Genomic DNA, 22,397 nt, shown 5'->3' with positions numbered 1-22,397 from the left:
GCATGTTAAAATCTGACATTGTAAGCCTTGAATATGGATTTCAGACCCAGGCATGTAAGCACCTAAATAAAAACTGTGGTCTGATTTTTAAAGATATTTTGTCCAAAGTCCCTTACTAAAACCTGAAATGGCTAATACCTGCTCTTCCCATCAGAGTGAAGTGTGGGTGGCCCAAACATGCTAATCAAGCCGTACATCCGTATTTGGTGGCCTCAAGGCAAGCTCGGGGTGGAACTTTAGAAACCGTGATCAGGATTCAGTTGCCTAAAAGCACCGAAGGCTGCTTGAAATATCTAAGACATACACATGGATGAAGTGGTCATCCCCCTGTACTTGGCACTGGTGAGGCCACACCTCAAATACTGTGCTCAGTTTTGGGCCCCTCACTACACAAAAGACATTGAGGTGCTGGAGCGCATTCAATGAAGGGCAACGAAGCTGGTGAAGGGTCTGGAGCACAAGTCTTATGAGGAGCGGCTGAGGAAACTGGGGTTGTTTAGCCTGGAGAAAAGGAGGCTGAGGGGAGATCTTACCGCTCTCTACAACTACCTGAAAGGAGGTTGTAGTGAGGTGGGTGTTGGTCTCTTCTCCCAAGTAACAAGTGATAGGACGAGAGGAAATGGCCTCAAATTGCACCAGGGGAGATTTAGATTGGACATTAGGAAAAATTTCTTCACCAAAAGGGTTAACAAGCGCTGGAACAGGCTGCCCAGGGAAGTGGTTGAATCACCATCCATGGAGGTATTTAAAAGACGTGGACGTGGTGCTTAGGGATATAGCTTAGTGGTGGACTTGGCAGTGTTAGGTTTACAGTTGGACTTAATGATCTTAAAGGTCTTTTCCAACATAAATTATTCTAAGATTCTATGATTCTATGGTCTTGGTGGAGATGGTACAGGAAACCTAAAGGAGACCCATGGTTTTCTGGAGTGTTACAAGCCAGCCAGATGAGATACAGCCTCATGTGTCTCAAAAGGCACCAGCTACCTAACACGTGGATGACTGAAACCCAGCACATCGGTACTACTTCTGCTGTTGGATATGAACTGTTTCATCAGCTTGTTCCCTTGGAACCAAGAAGGGAGATCTCCCTCCTTCCATCTTCCCTGCCATCCAGGAGAAAACCTAGGATTTTATGGAAATAACTCCCTGTCCAGAAGCGTACCATCCCAATACACCCGATACACAGTGCCCAATACACTTTCCTGTGTGCTCCTACAGACATGTGAGGTTCGGTTCTCCATTATTTAGTGCCCCGGCAAAGGAAGGCAAACGTCAGCTAGAGAGGAGAGTTGGAAGGGGCCAAAAATGCACAGTGACTGCATTTCCTCCTCTTTCCTATCAATACATATAGACATTTTTCCATTCAAAATAGAAATATACCAACCAATAGTAGCCACCTTCCTTTTCAAGATGTGTAAATTCATTTAGAAACAAGCCTAAATGACCAAATCTTAACATACTCCTTGAAATAAGCTTTAAGAAACCCTGACATGACCAGGGACCATAAGGGATTCAGACAGTGCATGAGTCCTGCAATCAGTCAAAAATGGGTCTCTGCTTGTAGGACCAGACAGTAAACACTGGAGTTTTTGTTTCTGAGACAGTAGTTAACCACATACTGAGGACACTCTTTCAGAAACTAAACCCTATGAAGTCTCCACTTCCCCATGGTATAAGTGAGCTCTTGTCATGCCTCTCCCTGCATGAAATCTTTCAGTAATCCCACCTGATTTTAAAGAAGTCTTTCACATAACTTCTTTTTTTTTTCTTTTTTAAGAAGATGGAATTGAAAATTAGATTCATGCAGCCAGTGACAGTCAGTCAGTGTTGCTCTGATGCCTTTAGAAATTGCAAACAAATGTGTTTCCGGTGCTAAAAAAAGAAACCCTAAATAAGTAAAAATCTCTCCGCCAGAGCATCTGTCCTAGTCCGTGACTTATACCTCTTCCATGCAGTCCGTTTTTCTAAACAATGACCCAAGTGTCCTTGTTTTATAGGAAACTCTCTCGTCAGGAACTCCCTCCTGCAAATCCAGACATGCAGAAGTTCAGCACAGGAAGTCAGGCTGTCATGGCTCCAGGCATTGTTAATCATTTTTAAATGATCATTAAAAAGCAGCAGCAGCGAAAGGATGCAGCTCTGGTGAGGTCAGATAACAAAAATGCCTTTTTTTTAGGGGGGGGGTAAAACAAAAACACATTTTGCAGACTGAGTCTTAAAACTCTCTATTCAACGTCTTGCAGCTTAGGATAGGAAAATAAAAATACAGTACTGGGCTGACAGTTTCTGAGGCAATTCCTACCCTGCTTCCTGTGGCCCCCCATTCCCAACAGACAGACCCACACTCCCTCTGTCTCTCTTTGTGCAACCACAGAGACTTTGCTGTACCCAATGCTGCCTCGGGTCTAATACCTCGGGTCTCCAAGACCTGCCAATGCTCCAAGTACTATACATTGCAATAATACTGCTCACTCCACAGTTTCTAAGTGCTGTGTCCTGCCTTGAAAACTTTTAAAACCTTTGACTTGTTAAAGTCTTTGGGTTTTAAACCTTTAAAATTCAGATCCAGTTTAAGTCTTGTCATGCAGCCCAATTTTTGCAGTCTATGTGTGCTGTACCTATGCTTTGCCATCATTAATTATGCCCACCCATGACTTTGGTGTCATTTCTGCCATCAACTAATGCTGACATAAATGTCATTGACCCTATTGTTATGAAAAACGAACAGCACAATGTATTTCTTCTCCCCTTCTGAACCTTTCCTATACACTACCATATGGTTTCTGTACCAAGGGCACTCCGCCATCTGGACTGTGGAGCCTAATGCCCTGAGGAAGACATTGACATAAACCAATTTATGTTAAGACCCAGACCCCAGACATACGGTATCAGTGTGGCCATACAGCTGGCCCCAGCAGATGAGGATGGATTACCGAGTCCCCAGTAGCTTTCCCACTTCCTCCCTCCATCAGTGGTCTGGGTTCTCGGCTGTGGCAAGCATGTCCATGTGACCCCCTGGCACCCAGCGTGTTTAAAGACGCTGTCCACCCTGCCAGCAGGCTCCTGCCATGGCCCCTTGCAGGCAGGAAAAGCTCTGATTGCCCACCCTGAAGCCACCCAGCATATCCTTGTGGCACTGCCTCAGCCAGGCAAGAGTGGTTTCAATGGAAGCATCAGAATCAAACCAGTGGCCAGCAACCCTTTTCCTTTTATACCCCCTTCCTTTTTGTGAACTCCCACAGTTTAACCCCGTAGTGTCTCAGCCCCAGTTATACTCCTGCCTTCCCCTCCCCAGATCTTGATCCCCAAGATCAGATCCCCTCCAGGGACTGAGCCCTGCATCACCTCCTTCCCTCACTTGCCTGAAAAATAACCTTTGTTCCAGTCAGGAGGAGAGGATGGATATAGATGAACCTTTTCACTATAGATAAAGGCAGGACCTTTGCCTCCAGCCCATTTTTGTTATTGTCCATGATGCAAATGCTGCCCATCACCAGTACACAGAGAAAACATCGATAACATCTGGTGGCACCTCCAACGTGTGCTGCCTGGGCCAGCACCTCAGGAGGGTGCTCTGTGTCCCAGCTCTCTCCTCCTCAGGTTGCCACCCCGGCCCGTACAGGTGAAGCTCACAGCCCAAAAGCACTGCTGGGCTAGCCAGCACAGCCCTGCACCCACTGCCAGGATACCACAGTGAATCTTTCAATCACAAATATGTGTATTTTAAGAAAAGCTGAGAAAAACTAATGGCTGATGACCTTACAAAACAAACAGCAAATATTTGCTTATTAGTCTGCACTTAACTTCACAATTCAGTCTTGCACCTTTTTATTTCACTTCCCCCCCCCCCCCCCGCTTGTTTCATTGCAAAGCATTGAACAGGGGAGCTTGGCAACTAATTCACAGCTATAGTTGCTAAGGAACCACCAAAGAAAGCAGATTAGTCTCCAGTAACCTGTTTCATTGTCAGAGATGTTTATTTTGCATAAAGGCAATAACTGTATACAAAGGGGTTTATTGAACTTGGATGAACAAGCAAACTATGCAGCATTATTTTTCCTTCCAATAGCTTTCTCTGCTGTCACAAAGCTCCAAGCAAAGATCTGAGCTTTTTCTCAGGGAACAGGATTTATTTATTCAAAATTGTGACCTCCATCCAGGGCCAAACTGGAGGATGTCAGCTCGCAGGCTGCACTCCGGTCTCCCTGAGGAGACATGCATGATGGATATCTGTGTCCTCTGCCCTTTCTCTCCAGGCGTGCTCACCTGCCAACCACAACACCAGCCCCTGCCCTGCCCTGCCCCAGACCTGACAGCCAGAGATGTCACAAAGGCTGCCAACGAACACGAGCCCAAAGTAGCACTGCTGCTGGCAGCGGCGTCCTTCTGCGGAGCTTGTTTTTCCCTGTTCAGCTGCTGACTGCCCCATCTAGGTAGCAGAGGAGGGCAGGCTGCACTTGCAAGGCAGGCAGCAGAGCCTCCCCTGCCTGTGCTGCCCTGCAGCCGTGCTGCCCACAGTGTCCTGTCTGCCCTCGGGCTCTGCTGCGCCGCAGGTCACCTCCACACACCTCTGGTGGCTACTGCTGCCAGAGCAGCACTGGAACAAACCTCTTCCAAACGCTCTGCCTTCAGCGAGGAGGAGATACCTGTCAGCCACTTACCCTAAACAAGGAGCCTGACTGTCTCTTTATTTTTCCTTGGACCCAGTTCCTCCAGTGGTCTCACTCCAGTACTTTTACCTGCACCCAGAGCCTTGTCTCTTGGTGAAATTTCTGACATTTCTTCAAACACTGTTTGCACATCAACAGACAAACAGAAAGGGATGAGCTATTCAAGGATTACAGCAACTAGGGATTTGGAGATAAAGAACAAAAATAAATGCAAGAGGTAGTAAGGACTACTGCAGTCCTCCTCAGAGCTCCCAGGTAACACTGCCCATACCACCTCATCCAGTAACTCTGCTGTGTCCTAACACTGTCTGCTGACATAAGAACAGATTTGCAGACATTTGTGCACAGACTTCTGGAGATCCATGGACCACTTCTAAGAGGCCTTAAAAAGTTAAGTGATAAAAACAAACCTATCGTCAATAAGCATAAATTCTCCACTACATCTCCACTGGCAAAATGTTCAGCGATCTGCGCATCAAAAACAGGTTGAAAGCCAGAAACCCGAAGTCTATATCCTTTACATAGTCACTCAGATGTCCAATTCAAGATGTGAAGTGGTGAAGAACTCATCAGTTCATTGATGGACCACCCTAATAAGCTCTTTCACTTTTTTGTTTGTTTTTTAAAAGGCAAGTCTTAAGATGACAAAAGGAGAAAAGTTTCCAACCATAAGTTTCCAACCAATTAGTTCTAAAATGAAAATTGCAGAAATTTCCTATGTGGCGTGAATTTAAGTTCCACGGGTAGTCACAGTATGGCAGGTACACAACACCAAATAAACCCAGCACATTCTTTAGTGAACAGCAAAACTAATAAAAGTTGAACTTCCTACAGATTCTTGTCCTCTTCTGCCTTCCCAGTGTAGTAACCTCAGTTACCCTATTTCTTCATGTCACGGATGAGCCATGGCCGGTCGTCTTCTACATGCATGACGACTGGCTGACTGCTACCAAATGGATTGTGAAACAGCTGAGTTATGCCTGCCTTTTTCTCTGAGGCACTAATTTAGGTCTCTTTCCTCTCTCTGGTTATTGATTTTCAAAAACCCATTGGGACATATTTCCTGTTAAGATTTCTATCATCTCCTTCAAACTCAGTTAAATTTGGCCAGCAGGTTGCAGAGTTACCAGGGGAGAGGGAATTGATACACAACTGGAGAGACAGACCATGTTACCACAGAAAACTCAGTTCCTTAGGAAACCTGATTAAAAGTTGATATACAAGCATTACAATTACCGAGAAGAAACAAAGCTCTTGGAAAATTAGGCAATCCACAGTTAAAGCTTAAAGGAAAAATGATAAACCAAAGGTATTGTACAATATTGTACAGCAATTCTGATGTAGGCACCAGTACAGGAATTTCTAGGAAAGGGCTCCTAGACAACCTATTTCTGGTACTTTGAGTCACCAGGAAAGATGTCATTGTAGGTTTAATGGAGAGAACTGTGCACTTACATTTTGTAGGAACTGATGAGAGACACACCATCTCACAGTGTGTTTTGTGGGGCTGGGTTTTTATTACTCTAGTGAGCAATGCTAAATTCTTCCCACCAGCACAAGATTACGATGTCAACGTGGTACAGCTACTCAGGTGCTAGCATGGGAATTAAATTCACAGCTATATAGCCATAAATTGAACTGCTACCATATAGACTCCTCACAGATGACATTCAACAAAACATGGTGCCATCAATCTCTCTTCTCCATTCCCTTCTTCTCCCCAGGAGATCCCTAATTGGGGATGTCTGTGTTATACTACCTTATGTTACAGTGTCTGGAGGCTGATGTAACTTTTTCAACATACTGCAAAATCCAGCTGATAACCAGTCCTAGGTCATTTTCTTAATTTATCATTGATTAATGAGCAATCCAGATGTTGCAAAATTTTCCCAGTAGGCCAATTTGTTAGGTCAAGGAGAGGGGAAAAAAAAACCCACCACTTAAGTTAGATACTTATTTTGTAGATACTTCTACAAAATAAGTGTTACAAACTCTAAATTCTCCATGTCCACATTGTGAAACAATGGCTTGTGTTATATTCCCATGGCAATTTTCTTTAAAAAAGAGAGAGGGCTGTAATTCTCTTCTCTGTTTTCAAAGTATGATCTCACTCTCCAGATCTACTTAAGGACAGAAGCAGCCTAAAACTGTAAGGACAAGAACAGGAAGGGCATCCATGTACTCTTTTCAATAGTCCATGAAAGACTTTTCACACAAGTCTACACAATAACCTGGTGTGATGGTCCAAAGCAAAACTCTGATCACTGTCACGTAGCAAGATGTGTAAGAAGAGGTTCCAAAAAGAATCAAATAAAATGCTTTGCAGTAGAGCATTTTATGGTGGTGGATCATGTCACCAGAACATACCACTCTTATCCCCTTGGTCTGCTTGGAATATTTGTACTTTAGGAACTTTATACAGCATTTTAATGAAACCATGGCATTTGTTACCAGTGGTATAGTTATGTACAAAAAAAGTAGTTTCTAGTTTAAAATTATGTAAAAAGGATATTTTTCTCAGTTAACTCGAAAAAATTAGAACAATAATAAATTACTTTTTAAAATTATGTATAATCGAAAACTCTTTGAAACATGCTGAATTTCAAGTATACCAGAATTTTCAAAAAAATCCTCTATAAATCAGGATGTGTACATACTCTCATATTCTAAAAGTTTTGAAGTTGTTCCTATGAGATTTCTGACTAACTTGTATTGGTTTATTCACAAGCTTTTCTGGAGAAGTTAGGAGCTTAAAACAACATGTCTTTGATCTTAAATCTAATTTCCTGTTCCTTCTGGAATTATTACCTGTACTTTATCCCCCAGTCTGAACATACGGAAAGCAAAATCTTGGCCAAATACCAAGCAGGATCTTCATCATGTGCTTACATATGTCAGTTCTGAGGGGACACGCATCACTTCCACAGTTTATCACTCTGGAGAGCAATGCTAGATTCTTTTCTATACAAGACTATGATGTCAACATGACATCGGTATCATTCAAGATCAAGACAAGAGAGAAGGGGAGGTATTAATGCTTTGTTACAACAAGGCAAAAAGAAGGATGAGTCTTGGGTAATTTATGGATAATGGGCTGGAGAGAGACGGTAGCTGGGATCACTAATGGGGGCAGGGACAGGACAGGGAAATAGTGCATGAAAGGGTAAGGATTTTCCATTTTCTGCTCAGGCAGGAAAGTAGCAGAGAGGAGTCATTATAATGCCTAAACCTCTTTTCCTTTTACTGTGTCTCTCAGGCACTTCTTTGGCTTCTGTCTCTAGGTGAGTCTGAATCAGTTGTAATTCAGACCAGAAGTCAATTTGCCTCAAAGAGCAGCTAATTCAGACATTGGACCCCAAATGCCTCTTCTGTAAGTAGAGTTGCTTAGACTTCTTTAAACAAAATGAGGAGTGCAAGGATGAGCTCTACTGCAAAACAGATCATTCCATCAAAGCAGTAGCCCTTAAACCACCCTTCAGCCCAGTGCCAGCTTTCTTCTGGAATTAAAGTAAAGCAGTCTATTTAGCTGTGTGTAAAAATAATTTAAAAATACAAGGTGCCTTATGTCAATGTGGATACCCATTTTGCACAAGGGTAATTCCGCTCAACTCAGTAGAGGGGCTTCACCAAATGTACTCTAATTAAAGGGAAAGCAATGAAGCATGAAACTTTAGTATGTCTTTGGATAAAGAGATAAGTCATTGCTGCTGCTGCTGCCAATCAACCAGAAGCAAAGCCTGGCCATAAACAACTCACAATCAAATAATTGCTGCCAGAACAGAAAGTTTTTACTTTTGGCTGTTGCTATTGGCATGGTCTTATAACACACATGGAAAGATGTGGCTCAAATTTTGCACACTGCACATCAAAATTAGATAGCAAAGAAAGGATACAATTTCCTTTGAAGTGTCTCAAGGGTATCTTATTTTGTTCTAGTGCATGAATAACTAAAATAATTGACTGTGAAGACAAAGCACCTCATTAGAGTCCCAGATTTTAAGAACTACTGTAATCATCCAGCCTGACCTTGTGCAAAAACACAGACCGTAGAATGTCATTAAACAGCTCTTTTGTCAAGTCAAGTGCCTCCTGGTTGGGTTAGAGTATTGTTCTGCAGAAAGATATCCAACCTTGATTTGAAAACATCAAGTGATACAAAATCCACAGCATCCCTAAGTGCATTGCTCACTGCATAATCATAGTCATTTCTAATCTAGCCTCAGCCTCTGACTGAATCTGCTAGATTAAAGAGCCCTCTGCAATCACAAATACACCCTTCCATGCTTTTAGATCTCATGGGCTGAGTCTCCCTGCTGCAGCAAGCTGCACAGGCAACCTCTGGCCGTACTGCACCACCTGGCTGAATGCACAGGACGTATAATCAGCAATGCAGAGTGACTCCTGACTGTATTGGTCTTAATGAGCACTCAAAATCTGCAAGTGTGCCAAAGGTGCCACCTTCTGCCCCCACCTAAGGGGAAGAAATGCAAGGAGGCTGTGGCTGCTAAACAACTTGTCTGCCTGCATCTGGGTGATAGTGGATAGAGAGTCTGAGAATGGTCCATGGCCCAAACGAATAGGGCTCACAGGCCACGGGAGATGGTCTGAAACAACAGTATCCAAACTAAGTCATCTCACCAGTTCAATAATGATGTAGCCATCAGTGCACACAAATCCCTCACAAGACAAAAACTTTTCCAAAACACTATTATTCATGGAGTTCATTTCCAATTGTCTGCCTAGTTTTTAAAAAGATTGGGCAGAGCACTTTCCAAATGCCCTGACTAATGCCATGCACAAGGTCTGTTCAGCTTCCCTCTTCCTATCTGTCATTCTGATCACACATTCAAGGAACAAGCTCCCTACCATGCACTCTCACATTGTAAGTTCATGCTCTGTTGATTATCCACCACAACCCTCGAGCCTGTCAGAGTCAATGTTCTGCAAAATGCAATCTCAGGGCTGTATGCTATGAGTAGGATGTACATTCCTTGTTCCTTGATAGATGATGTTGTATCTGGATGTTAAAAGGTTAACAAAAACAAGCAGCTACACAACTATTTGTCAGCATTAGGACATAGCCTTCAGTAAGGGGAATACTTTTATTTCATTTACTCAAGCATTGCCTCAAATTACAGTTAAATGTATACTGCAAAGCCTCATAGCAAATATTATTAGACAATCATGCCACATATGTTATGTGCCTTTATAAGATTAGAGCTCACCAGGGTCACCAGAGTGAACAAAGCCATTCCAAAATATTCTGTCTAAGATTACCATGAAGAGGGCTCCAAACTCCACTCTAACACAAGTATTGAGACATTTACAATGTTCACCAGAGCAGGATTCTGGCCTCCAGAAAGAATTCATCACGAGATGAGCGTAGAAAAGTGGAGATGAAAAAATGTGTGACAAAAAATTATCTTCTCCTTTAGCACAGGAAAAAAAGGGTTGCAAGAAAACAAACAGTTTTCCATAAAACCAGAATGCTCCAAAAGTGAAAAAATAGCGATAAATTAAAACCCAATAGATTTTTAGATCTTAAAACACGACTCCAGTGCTTTGTGGGTGCGACTGTGCAGGCACGTCTCAGGGACAGCCCCTCAGCCAGGGCTCCTGGTCTGCAATGTCCTACAACTACACAGCTGCCAGAGCGCACCGTGTCGCTCTCTTGTGCCTTCACACATAAGACAGACCTCTGAGCTGCACTGCCACCAAGGGAATTCCTTCCCACTCTGTAGTATACACCAGTCTGCAGTCTCAAATTCAGATTCAGTAGAAAATGGCAGCCACTTCAAAGGTAGTCTTCAAGGACATGACATGAAAAAGATGCCAAAACATCTATCTCAGCAAGTGTCCCATTTCCAAAAGTGTCCAGTAGAAGATGCTACAACACGTAGAGTACAATCTTTCCATCATCAGTCTATTAGCCACACAGGAGTAAACAGAGCCAGAGACAGGATCCACACCTCTGGATTTAATAGCAACAGACAAATCCATCCTCCAAAAACGTTTATAGATCTTTTTGTGACTCCACTGGCACTTTTGGTGTCCACCATGTCCTATGCCAATGAGTTCTTCCTCTGTCTTACTCCTGAAGTGAAAAATCTCCAATTATCTGTCTGAATATACACCCTGCTAACTTCATCAGGTGTTGATTAATTTTTGCTTTGTGAGGAAAAAAATGAATAATCATTCCATAGATATTTTACATTTCTCTTCAAATTTTCTCAGGCCACCTTCCTCCAAACTGCAGGCTTCTCTTTAGTCTTTCTGTGTATGTGAGACCATTTTGTTGGCATTGCTTCCCTTCCCTGTGACATTTCTTGTCCTACGTGTTCTTCTAGGGGTGAAGTGACCAAAACTGCCGGCAGTGTCCAAAAATGGATATGCTAGAGATTTATGTCACATACTAATGACATTTTCTGGCTTGTTCCATACAACTCCCATAAGGGTTACAAGTGCTCTTTTTGCCCCTCTGACCACATCCAATTGTTGGGCTGACATTTTCAGGACTTCTTACTATGTACATATGTATGTAAATAATGCCCTCTTTCTCCATCTGCCCTCTTTCTCCCTCTGTCCTACATGCATGTCTTTTGTACTTAGTATACTGAATTTTATGTGCCAGTTCATAATTCAGTATCATAAGATCACCCTGCAACTCTCTGGAGTCATTCCAAAAAGTTACATCCTTTAAAAGATGCTAATACAAATTTGTTATAAAAATACCAATATAAAGAAGACTTAGCTGCCTTTACTGCAAAGTCATCATTTTCTCAGATTTGCATGTCTTGGAGAGCAAAAAAAAATTTCAGTTAGATACTCTATTGGCTATAAAACATGCGCTGTGTCCCTTCTTAACTCTGAATAAATTTATTGTAGAATTTGTAGAATTTTTTATAGCTCTCGAAGTTTTTAAGGGGCATTCTCATTCAAAACAGTCCCTGCTCCAAATCTTTTCTCCAGCTGATCAACCTGTTTTTCCCCAACCTTATAAAATCGAAGGGTCAAAGCAAAGTAAAGGAGCAGAAAGATTTCCTAGAATGAGACAGTCAGCTCCAAAGAGAAAAACAATCTTTCATCTGTTATCAGAAAAATCTTAACATGACACCATAGACACACAGCAAAAGCATATTGCTGGGGCAGTAGGGACTATGGAAACTACTTCCAACCAACATGGTGTATAATGTGGTACTGGCAAATTCTGTTGGAGGACTTAGGAAACTGTATCGTCTCCTCAGCAATGAGAAAGCGAAAACACAGTGCAACGAAGATAACTGACAAGCCAGAAGAAAGAAGTGCAGCAAGTGAAAGGTACTTGCAAGATAATCTCTTTGGGACTGTGGGTTTTGACCCCTGACAAATTTAAAAGGCTGATTCCAGATCCCAGAGGAGGACCTGGGAAAAGTTAGCAGGACCAAGGAGTGCCACCTGGGGGAGAATCCACATCTGTACTGTGCATAGACCATTAGGCCTCCCGTGGATACCACAGAAAATTACAATGCTCTGAAATCCCGAATTAATCTACAAACACTGAATTATCACCTAGCCTCATAAAGTCTATAGGATTTCCCACTTGACTCCCTGAGGCCAGTTTTCACCTGTCCCAGCTAAAGAAGGGCTTGTAACTTTTACTTTCCCACACCCAGCTCCCTGTCACTGGGCTAAGAGAAGCAAGCATCTTTTGGATAGCCAAATCACCCATGGGAACAGACAGATGAGCCACATCAGCACATGTTCTAGCACATGGTACATATTCTATGAGCAGAGCCAGGCTGCTGGTACACATGTGCTACAGCATCCCACTTCTATCATAAGGGTGTTTTATCAGCTGTAGCTGAAAGCAGATATAAAAAGTGTAAACAAGTGGGAGGAGGGACTATAGTTTATTCTCATCTCATGTGGTTACAATAAGTTTTGAAACAGCTTTGGTGGGTGGGTCTCACAAAAATTTACAGTACCTAGAAGTAAATAATTTTCAGATTATGATTAAGACTTGTATGAAAATCATGGGGAAAGGAGAAAAATTTGTTCTGTTCAAAAAATGATCCACAAAAGTGCATTTCTCTTATTTATATTTCACTATATTTCATAAACTGGACAAAAAACCCCACCCAAACCCCAAAATGCTAACTTTGCATTACCTGTTCCTGAATCATCTGTTCAGGTAGCGAAAGTCAGTAGAGTTGTGTTGATTTATAAATCCTGAGGATCTGTAATCCACCTTTTTTTTAAATACTGGAGTTCACCATCAATGTTGCATTTTTTCAGGTGCCTCTGACAGCATCCTGACATTGAAAAAGATGAAATGAAAATGTCCAGTAAAAAGAAACAAAGGGAGGAATGGTAGCAAAGAATTTGTCTGTAGGTGGTCTAAGAACATTGTGCCAGAGGGTGTTTTATATTGTTTTTAACTAAATGAAGAGAAATAGGAGATGAATTTTCCACCTTATAGCCCCATAAGAGGAAAAATACGATCACTTGAGAAGAAGGTAAGGTGTAATGGGAAGATTATAAAACCACAGAGATGAAACAAGTACAGATATCCTTTAGAAGAAAGCTTGGGAGTGTTTGAAACAGCATTGTGGATCCTAGCTTGCAGCTTGTTTGAGGTGGCCCCACTAAAACCAGTGAAGAAATCTCCCACTGATTTAATGTATACAAATCCTGACCTGCTCCAAACTTAAAATCCCTGCACAAGATACACAAGAACTTGCATCATTATACATAGGACTTGACCATGAAAGTCATTTCTAGCTCCCCACACTGCAAACACTTGCATATTGAATAAACAATGGTATGCATATTCCAATAAAAGTGCACTGTGCACAGATACTGCTATATTTCTTTCTGACCTACCCACCAAGACAGATTTTCTCCTGACTCACGTGGAAAATCCATGGTGCTAAACGATGGGATAAGCCTGTGGCTAGGCAGGAGGTGCTGCTGGCACAGCCTAGCACAACAGGAAACAGTGCAGCAGAGGTTGCTCCCCCAGGATTTTGCAAGGAGTCTCGAGGATTTTCCCAGGAGACTGCAAGTCTTAAACATGGCTCTATGTTTTCTTCTCCCAGGATAAAACAGGTAGAATTTCTAAATTTTTTAACCTAAAAACCCATTTAAAAGGCTCAGAGTCATTTGGCAAAAAGACTTGAAGGCTCAGAAATATGGAATTATTTTCTGATACTGAATATACACATAATAGTAATTGTAAGTCCACAATGTATCACTTCTTTTATTTGAGAGTTAAACGGTCTAGTTTTTCTGTGGAAACTCAAGAAATTGCTGCCATATCAAATATCCTTCTAAATTGGTATAGCTTTGTGTAATAAAACAGAACTGCTGATGCACCATAATTTCCAGAAAGACTGAGGGCACAGATGGCAGGAGAAAATGGAGCTGTCAGAAACCATGAGCATTCATATAGACTGTCACACTATCTATCCTGATGCTTTTCCCCCACTACTATGTTTCTGCAATGTGCAGTGCCTCAGAACTATTGGTCTTCAAAATGGAACAATGTGCCTGGGCTTCACATACACAAGTGATTTGGAAGCCACAGAAGAAACTGTAAAAGCTATATTTAAAGTATCATTCAAGATAACGGTGACTGATTTATAAAAATTGCCTCCTGCAGTCAAGGACAGTAATGAGAAATACCATGACATCTGCTCTGTAACACCTCAAGAAGTGAAAAGTCCTCAAGTTTAGAAGGAGTGCAGTTTTATAGCCAAGAGCCGTATTTGGCAATAGATACATATCTGTTCCTTTTTCCTCTTTTTAAGTTCAGCACTGTATTTATAGCCATCAAGCTATTTTACAGAGTGAGAAATTTAACTTACTTATTATTTTCTTTGCTGAGATTAAACTCTTAAGAAACTAAAAAAGAGAAAGAGGTCTTTAAACTGTTCCCTCAAAGCAGCACAGGAGATCTGCTACAGCATCACTGCCAGAAGCCAGACTTCTGTCACAATCTTGCTTTCTAGCCAAAAGAACATCTTTTAACTGAAGATATTTTTAAAATGTCTTAAGGTATAAAAAAAGAAAGAAAAATAACAAAAAGCAGTAACTTATGAGAGGTTGTTTTCATACTATCTGAAATCAACCAACCAGTGGATACAACCCCATATCCTCCATATATGCCTTCGGTGACTTCCTCTGATCCAACTGGAATCTGAATGCCAATAACAACTCTTTGTGTCAACCTGGTTCTTGCCACAGCAGGAGTGGGCCAAACTCAGTGACTTTCAAGAGAGTTAGAGACACGTACAGACGGGAGAGCCTTTCCAGCTAGTGTAAATGAGTAAGGTAGAGATCTCACATTGAAGCAATAACGACAGAGACCAAAAAAGAAACAGGAAAGAGACAAGGGTCCAAAACCAAACAAAATAGTCAACAGCTTGTTTGATGAAGACTTCATGATAGATTTCATGAGTGTTGTTTCCAGATTTATTCTCATTTAACTGAGAAGATTGAAGAGAGCCAGAAGACTGAAAGAGAGCCAGAAACTCACATTGATCCATGATTTGATAGACACAATTAGTTCAGTAACTGCTTTCAGAGCAGTTCAGAAAGAAACAGAAATTTGTTTTAAGTTAACATGAAATTTTTTTAATTATTATTATTATCGATGAGTTTAAAAAAAAGGAGAGAATTAATGTTACAGGTTAGAATATTTCTTTTGATCCAAAATGAAACACTGCTTCTCTTGAAAGTCTTCAGTCAAAAAAATAAAATAAAGACATTTTCATTTAAATGTTTTTATTTTTTAAAGTGTCAAAACAAAGCATGTCCTCTTTTCCTCCAGAATACTTTAAATAACTTTTTTTTCTGTATTTGAGAGAATGTTCTGAAATTATATATGTTTTGATCAAACATCTATTTTGGTCAAACCAAATCTGGAATTGTTGCTCTTGTTTATATAATTCAGAAAGTATGGGTGAGGTGAAACATTAGGTCACTTCTAGCAGTAAGGCCAAAATAAAGCGAAAGCTGTTGCAGAATTTGGAGTTACATCTCCAAGAACTTCAGTCGCCATATTTTGATTGGTCAAACTATGCCCTCCCGGCCTTCCTAAACCTAGAGGTGGCACTTTTCTTCAAATGTTAGACAGCATCTACTTTACAGAATCTCGTTTGTCCAGCTGAGCAGATTAATTTATGGTCACTATAATTTTATGGAAGAATCTGGTATTAGGAAGCCAATTTCCTTAGCTGCATATGTCCTATTTCAACCTTAATGTGCCTCTTCTGCAGCATAAACAATAAAAAAGATGTATATTTAAGCTTAATAAAATACTATTTAAGGGCAGACAGAAGAAACATTTGTAATGTGATTGCACTTGAAAGCATCTCATTAACTGGATTCACCCTTCTCCACAGAATCAGTAATTCCTATGGGCAATAAATCTTCCTAGATCCTGTTAATTATTTCCTCCTATTACATTTATTTCTATCTGACACATATTTACTGAGGAAACTAGTTAGACAAATAAGGACAGAGAAGCCTGACCAAGTTTTTAAAAAATTTTCGAATTGTTGATAATGGTGGTATTTCAGACTTTCTCCCCCGTTTTAAATCTGGGGCCATTCAATATTTTTTCTTATGTCAGGACATAAGGATGGCATGACAGGACAGAGACCAAAAGCAGAGCAACTTCCCCTGGACATAACATTTGCTGTCCAGTCTTTACAGCCCTGCTTTCCCATCCGTACCTGTACCTACTTCCCTTGAAAGACACCTGGGAACTTGGAAGTTCACCCCAATTTAGCAAGCGGCTGATAGACACTGGTGTAACTCTCCAGTGTGCCAGAGAAGTGTTTTGGAGACACAAAGACTGCATTTCCAGACAGAAAATACAGTGTGCCCTTCTGATTCATACACTCAGATGAGATTGTGAGAATACCTCCGAAGGGCAAGGAATGAATGGCTGCTTTGTTTTGCTGTCCTCTCTCCCAGCCACCTGCAGGACACCCGGACATCGCTGTCACGGGCTGGTCTGCACGTGATGTGAGCACATGCCTGGTACCGCTGGCTGGGTTTGCGGCTGATGTTTCTCCACCAGCAGCAGTGGAGGTCTGCAAGCAGAGATCTCTCCTCTCTCTCTCACTAGAAGGGAGTCCCAAGGCATATACAGCACATCCAGCCGCCCTTTACACCTTGTTCTCCTTTTATCCCTCCACTGTTCAGGGTGTTTCCCTTCTTTTCCTTCCCACTTTGTCACATACACTAAGAGCCAGCAATGGTTCTGATAATGAGATGCTAACGCTGGGTCCAGGCCAGCCTTGCCCACTTGTGCTTCAAACTGTTTCATATATTTCAAGTATGTTTCATACATTTTCAGGTATGTTGAAAATACAGTTCCTTGAGATTACTGTTACTTTTGGCTGCGGTAATCCAACATATGCTTAGCAAGAGAGTGACTCTAGGTTTCTATACTAGGTCACCTCTGGTCTCAGTATACTGTATTTGAAAGTAAATAGATGCTAGCTTTCTAAAACGTCGTTGCAAAATTAAAATTGGGGTAATATAGAGTAAGAGAGAAAGTTTATCCAAAGGATGACCCTAGTATATCCATGCTCATTGACTGAAACATCCTGATTGTTAGATCGCAAACAGGAGGGGAAAACATTCAAACTTATTATGACACATATACCCTCCCCTTTAGCACCCTTCTGTATGCTTTGTAGAAAGTAAAAAAAAAAATACACAACACCAAACACCAAGTGGTTTTGCATGTCTGTAACAACAATATTGCCCTTTGCAATATGAAATATGCATAGAAAAAGACACAGCACACACTCTTTACAGGTAATGTCTTTCTGAGTTGCATGTCTTGCCTATGTTTAACTCATTTATGATCGCATTTTTGTTAGAATACGTGCTACTGCCTCAGAACAGCCTGGAGACATTTGTGAAACACCACATCCTTCCACACAGGAATTTCCATACTGGGTGGGGAAGGTATTGCTGGTGTTTGCATACTCTAGCCTCAGTGGATACAGTGATTTCAGATTCAGAGTTTTGAGCTCCATGGTCTTCCAGAGGTCCCTTATATAAGGGGTTTTCAGGTTCCCTCAGGAAATCCATTCTGTGGATAATAAAAGTCTAACTCCAGGAGAATAATTCCTTCTCAGCTCTGGTAGCGGAAGGACAGTGAGATGCCCTGACCTGCACTGTTATCTGCATTGTGTCACTGACAACACAAAAAAGCTAAAGAATGGTGCAGCAAATCCCTCAATTTTTTCATCTATGGATTGACCCCAAGACTGTTCTCCACTCTCAGGGCTACTGTGTACGTATATATGTGCATACAAGTCTATACACACACACACACGCGCACATATATATAGCACATGAAGCGCAAAGAAAGAAAAATGCTTAATGCTTAGGAGCTACTTGAGGTGGAGACATAAGGAGCACTGACCAGAGCAATCAAGGCATCCCAGCTACTGACAGACAGAAACCCACTGAGTATTTTGCCCCTGCCAGGACTCTGGAGAGCCAGATGTGTTGGGGCTGGAGGGTGTGGGGTGAAGACCACTGCTGTGGGATTGCAGGCAAAGAACTGAGATGTTCCTGAGGGCACTTGCTGCCCCTGTGCACAAGTTATAGCAGAAATGATGAGTCTGGCTGTCTTGGTGTCCTGGCCCATCACACTATATTCATCCGCAGAGCCCAGGAGGGTGAGCAGGTTGCAGTTTCAGGGAGTGGAGGGGGAAGCAGGAAAAGCCATAGCTGAAGAAAGAGGGGTGGAAAGAGTCTGGAAGTTACAGATTTTAGGATTAGCTCAGATGAGGGAAGGCTTGGTGAGAGAGAAACAGGAGGCATCACCGTCCCCCTCCCCTCCCAGCCCCTCACTGACTTTTCCTCATTCCTCCTCTTCAGCCATAGTCCCTTGTACTTCATTCCCCTTCTCAGCCCTCAGCCTGCTCCCTCCGGTAAAAGACCCAGTCATTACCACCACAAAAGAGTTTTGCTCCTCCAAAGACAGAGACAGAGTAAGGCATGCTGGCTCCACTGCTGGAAGCTCATGGTATTCTGAGCCTGGTGAAATAACTCGGACACCCAGTGGTCTCTGGTTGAGGCCATGAACAGCTGGGATAAATCCAAAAGCTGCCTTGGACTTGCTTTTATTTACCTCAAGGTCTAATCTGTCCCTGGCTAGCAGCAATAGAGAGCAAGTATGATTTACAACCACCTTTTCTAGTGTAGCCAAAGACTATTCTTTCTTCCAGGACAGAGATATTTAGTCTGTCCCAAAACAATCTTTTTTTTTTTCCTTTTTTTGTAATGCATTTTTTGCCTCTGCTCTTTGATGTCAATGCCAAAACTCCCATTTATTTCATCAAGTGTAGGATTTGTCAGTGTGAGATACAGGGAAAATCAGCAGGCTCCCAGTTTAACATGCATGGGCAGGACATTTCACTATGTGACTAAAACAGTCTCCATCTTTTCTAACTGAACCTGGTAGTACAGTAGCCACAGTGCATGAAACGACCCTGCACGTGTGCAATTTAATGGGCACTCTAGCACCCGGCTGGCAGCATGGCGTGTACCACACCACCAGCGAAGCTGAAGGCATGCCAGTAGCTGTGGTGGGTTGGTTGTCACAACAGGTCAGCTAACCGTCCTCACTGGGCAAGAAGGGAGTTACACACCTGATTTTTTGGTAGGCTTTGCCACGTGTCATGAAGTGCTACATTTTCCCGTCACATTTTTGGAAGCAGTTTCCTTTGTGCCCTCTGGTAGCAGAGAGAGACATTCATTCAGTGCAAAATGACTCCTAGACAGATGAGGAGCATCAGCTTTTGACACTAGCTGACCCGTGACTTCATACTACCCTGCACTGAATTCCCCCCAGCAGGCTGAACTTCCAGCACAGCTACCTGGCAATGACAGCCCCATGTACCCTGTGATTTAGGGTGCTGCTCTTTCAGGGCCTTACTGCCATAACCCCAGAGAAAAAACTAGAGAAATTCAGATACCAGCTTTTACCAGATAACAGCATCTTTTCAGACCAAGACAGGAGATGTAAAAAACCTATTCAATAAGTTATCTAAGTGATTCCTGGCTTTCCATATCAAACTGCTGGAAAGCATTTTCTAAGTAACCAGGACATTTCCCCGCTAACAAGCCATGGACTTGTATTGACTCTAGTTACTCAGACATGATTTGCATGCTTTGACCAAAAAAATAAAGCTGCTCCAATGTACTTCTCATAAGCAACCTGTAGTAGGCATTGAATAGTGAATTCCTTGAGCGTGTAAAGGAAAGTTACACCATAACCTTTTCTCATGACTAATGGCATTCATTTTGTGTTACAAGGACACTATTATGACCCAGGACACTGTGCTTCACCAAATTGGCTATTTTCTTGTCGAACAAACTGGAAAACAAGATAAGACAGAGGTTTGATTGCTTATAACTCTGAATTATTTTCCATTTAAGTACGCTTTGGAATGTGAATCTGTAAGTAGGGTCAACAGGTTATACCATGTGATGTCAAATAACACAGAAGAGATGGCAGAAGGGATCTATCAACAGCCCAGCTAATTTCTAAAATAAAATATGCTTCTGCATTTAAAAAAACCCTTTTTTCCTACATTGTTTATTTGGCATGGCAATTTGCAAGTTATTATTTCAAGGTGTGTAGTCTCCACCATAAGTACCTAAAATTGGCTCTATACACAGCCGCCTCCCTGGTTGTGGTAAGAGGATGCGTGTGAAGCAGAGCAAAATGTGAGTGGCTCAGGGGTCACAGCAATGGCACATGGTGACAGGGATGGAAAAATATAATCATCAGACAAAACAACAGGCAAAACAAGCTACATTTACATCAACATTTTGGATAAAATCAGGCTCCCATGAAACCAGGACATACTTACAAGCAACTGAGGCCAAATCTTGTGGTAGCTAGTGTATCTCAGTGCTCATGACATTTCATTTCTAGAAGCTGGATGTTGCTGGAGCATGGTTACTTGCAGGACAAAGGTATGTTGGAATACTTCACAGTGCATCACACCAGCATAAAAAAAATTATTAAAATGAGACAGTCACTAAAGAGAAGCTGCATTTCCAACTGAAACTGTCATACATTAATAACAACTTAGCATGCTATCTAGCTCCCATAGGCTTTTCAATGACATTCTTGTGTCCTAATGTAGTCCAACCACATACCTCTACTTCTCCACACACAAGAGTAGACTCCAGCTTTAATGATACTGCATGTGTCTAGCAGTGATGAAAGTGGGTTAGAGGCAGGAACAGCACCTTTTGGACCTCAGTGTAGTGGCTGTACTGTAAAGCCTTTCAGATGTCTGGTTTAAATCTGTAATGTCTCTTACAGTGGGTAGCATCAATTGCCATGCTGAACTCCAGGATGGCCTGGGCTCCAGAGGATGCTGCGGCAGGGCTCTCATCTTTCTGACAGGGCTCAGAAAGGAAAAGCTCTCTCCAGCCAAGCAGGGACTAGACTTCTATCAGAGACAGAGAAGGGATTTCCAGACTACTGCCTTAACTCGTCCGGTTTTGAAATCAGTAAGCATAATTCCCAGTGGCAGCAGAGTTAGGCCAGTGAGATTCAAGTGAAACTGAAAATTAACAATGCCCGTAAGTGCAAGACAGTCCTCGGGATACACAACAGTCCCTGCTTAGCTTTTGTCACTGTTTTGCATTGACAGGTTTGCATATTTTCTTTGAGCAAAAGTCAGATCCTCCCTGTTCATGCAAGATGCCAGAGGCCAATTACTTGTTACTATTTACATAGTTTGTTGGCTCTGTACAGGTTTATTGAAAAAGTGATCCCACAGAAAGACCTTTGAAATATAAATGAATATAAATGAAATATAAAGCCTTTTTTTTTCCTTCTTCACATCTCGCCTGGAAATTTTTTCTGGGTGGAATCTTTGCTAGACAAAGGCTTAACTGCTGGAACATGATGCCTGTCATAAGAACTGAAGCACACCATGAGAAGAAGAGCTGGGAATTGTTCCACGCTTTTTCCTTTTCTTTGTCCTATACTTCCTTTCATTTTCTTTTTCATGCACACTAATGTACTTTTTTTGTGATCAGTGAGAATTCCTCTTAATGTATGGATCTAGTCTGCAAAAATTGTATTGCATATTCCATTTTTTAAAAGCTTCAGTGACCCCACATTAAATATAGTCCCTCCTAACTGCCAGTCAAACACATCTTCAGATTCAGAGTTAATATCTTTTGAAAGTGAAGAAAGGACTTTCCTTTTGTTGGATCAGCAGCAATAAAATCTTCCAAACCCCGTAACATAACTGAGCCCTTGCTACATCTACATTAAATCAGTAGGGCAATTTCTGCTCTCATAGCAATATACATCTCAAGGATAACTTCCCAATCAGTGAAACTCTACCTACTGCAAAATTACCATTTACAGAAATAATCTGCTTTATCATTTGAAGCAGTTCTCCATGACACGGGGGCAGCCCCAGGCCTCAGGGCACTTTGCACCAGACCCCAGGCAGCAGACTGGGACAGGAGTGTGACTGCAGAGAGCCTGCAAGAAGATGTGTAATTCAGCTCACTCTCATGTGCCATGCCTCATAGGAAAGCAGAAGAGACTTTGTGCAGAAATTCTGGCTACGACTCTGAGCAGACAGAGGCAGGTCAACAGAATAAAAATTAGGCTTTTTAGAACTCTAACTTTGCAGTCTTCTGGCACATTTCAAATATTTTCTGACTTTGGAT

Source organism: Ciconia boyciana, chromosome 4 (assembly GCF_034638445.1).
Source record: "Ciconia boyciana chromosome 4, ASM3463844v1, whole genome shotgun sequence".
NCBI classification, from domain to species: Eukaryota; Metazoa; Chordata; class Aves; order Ciconiiformes; family Ciconiidae; genus Ciconia; species Ciconia boyciana.
Note: the sequence above shows the minus strand (reverse complement) of the source record.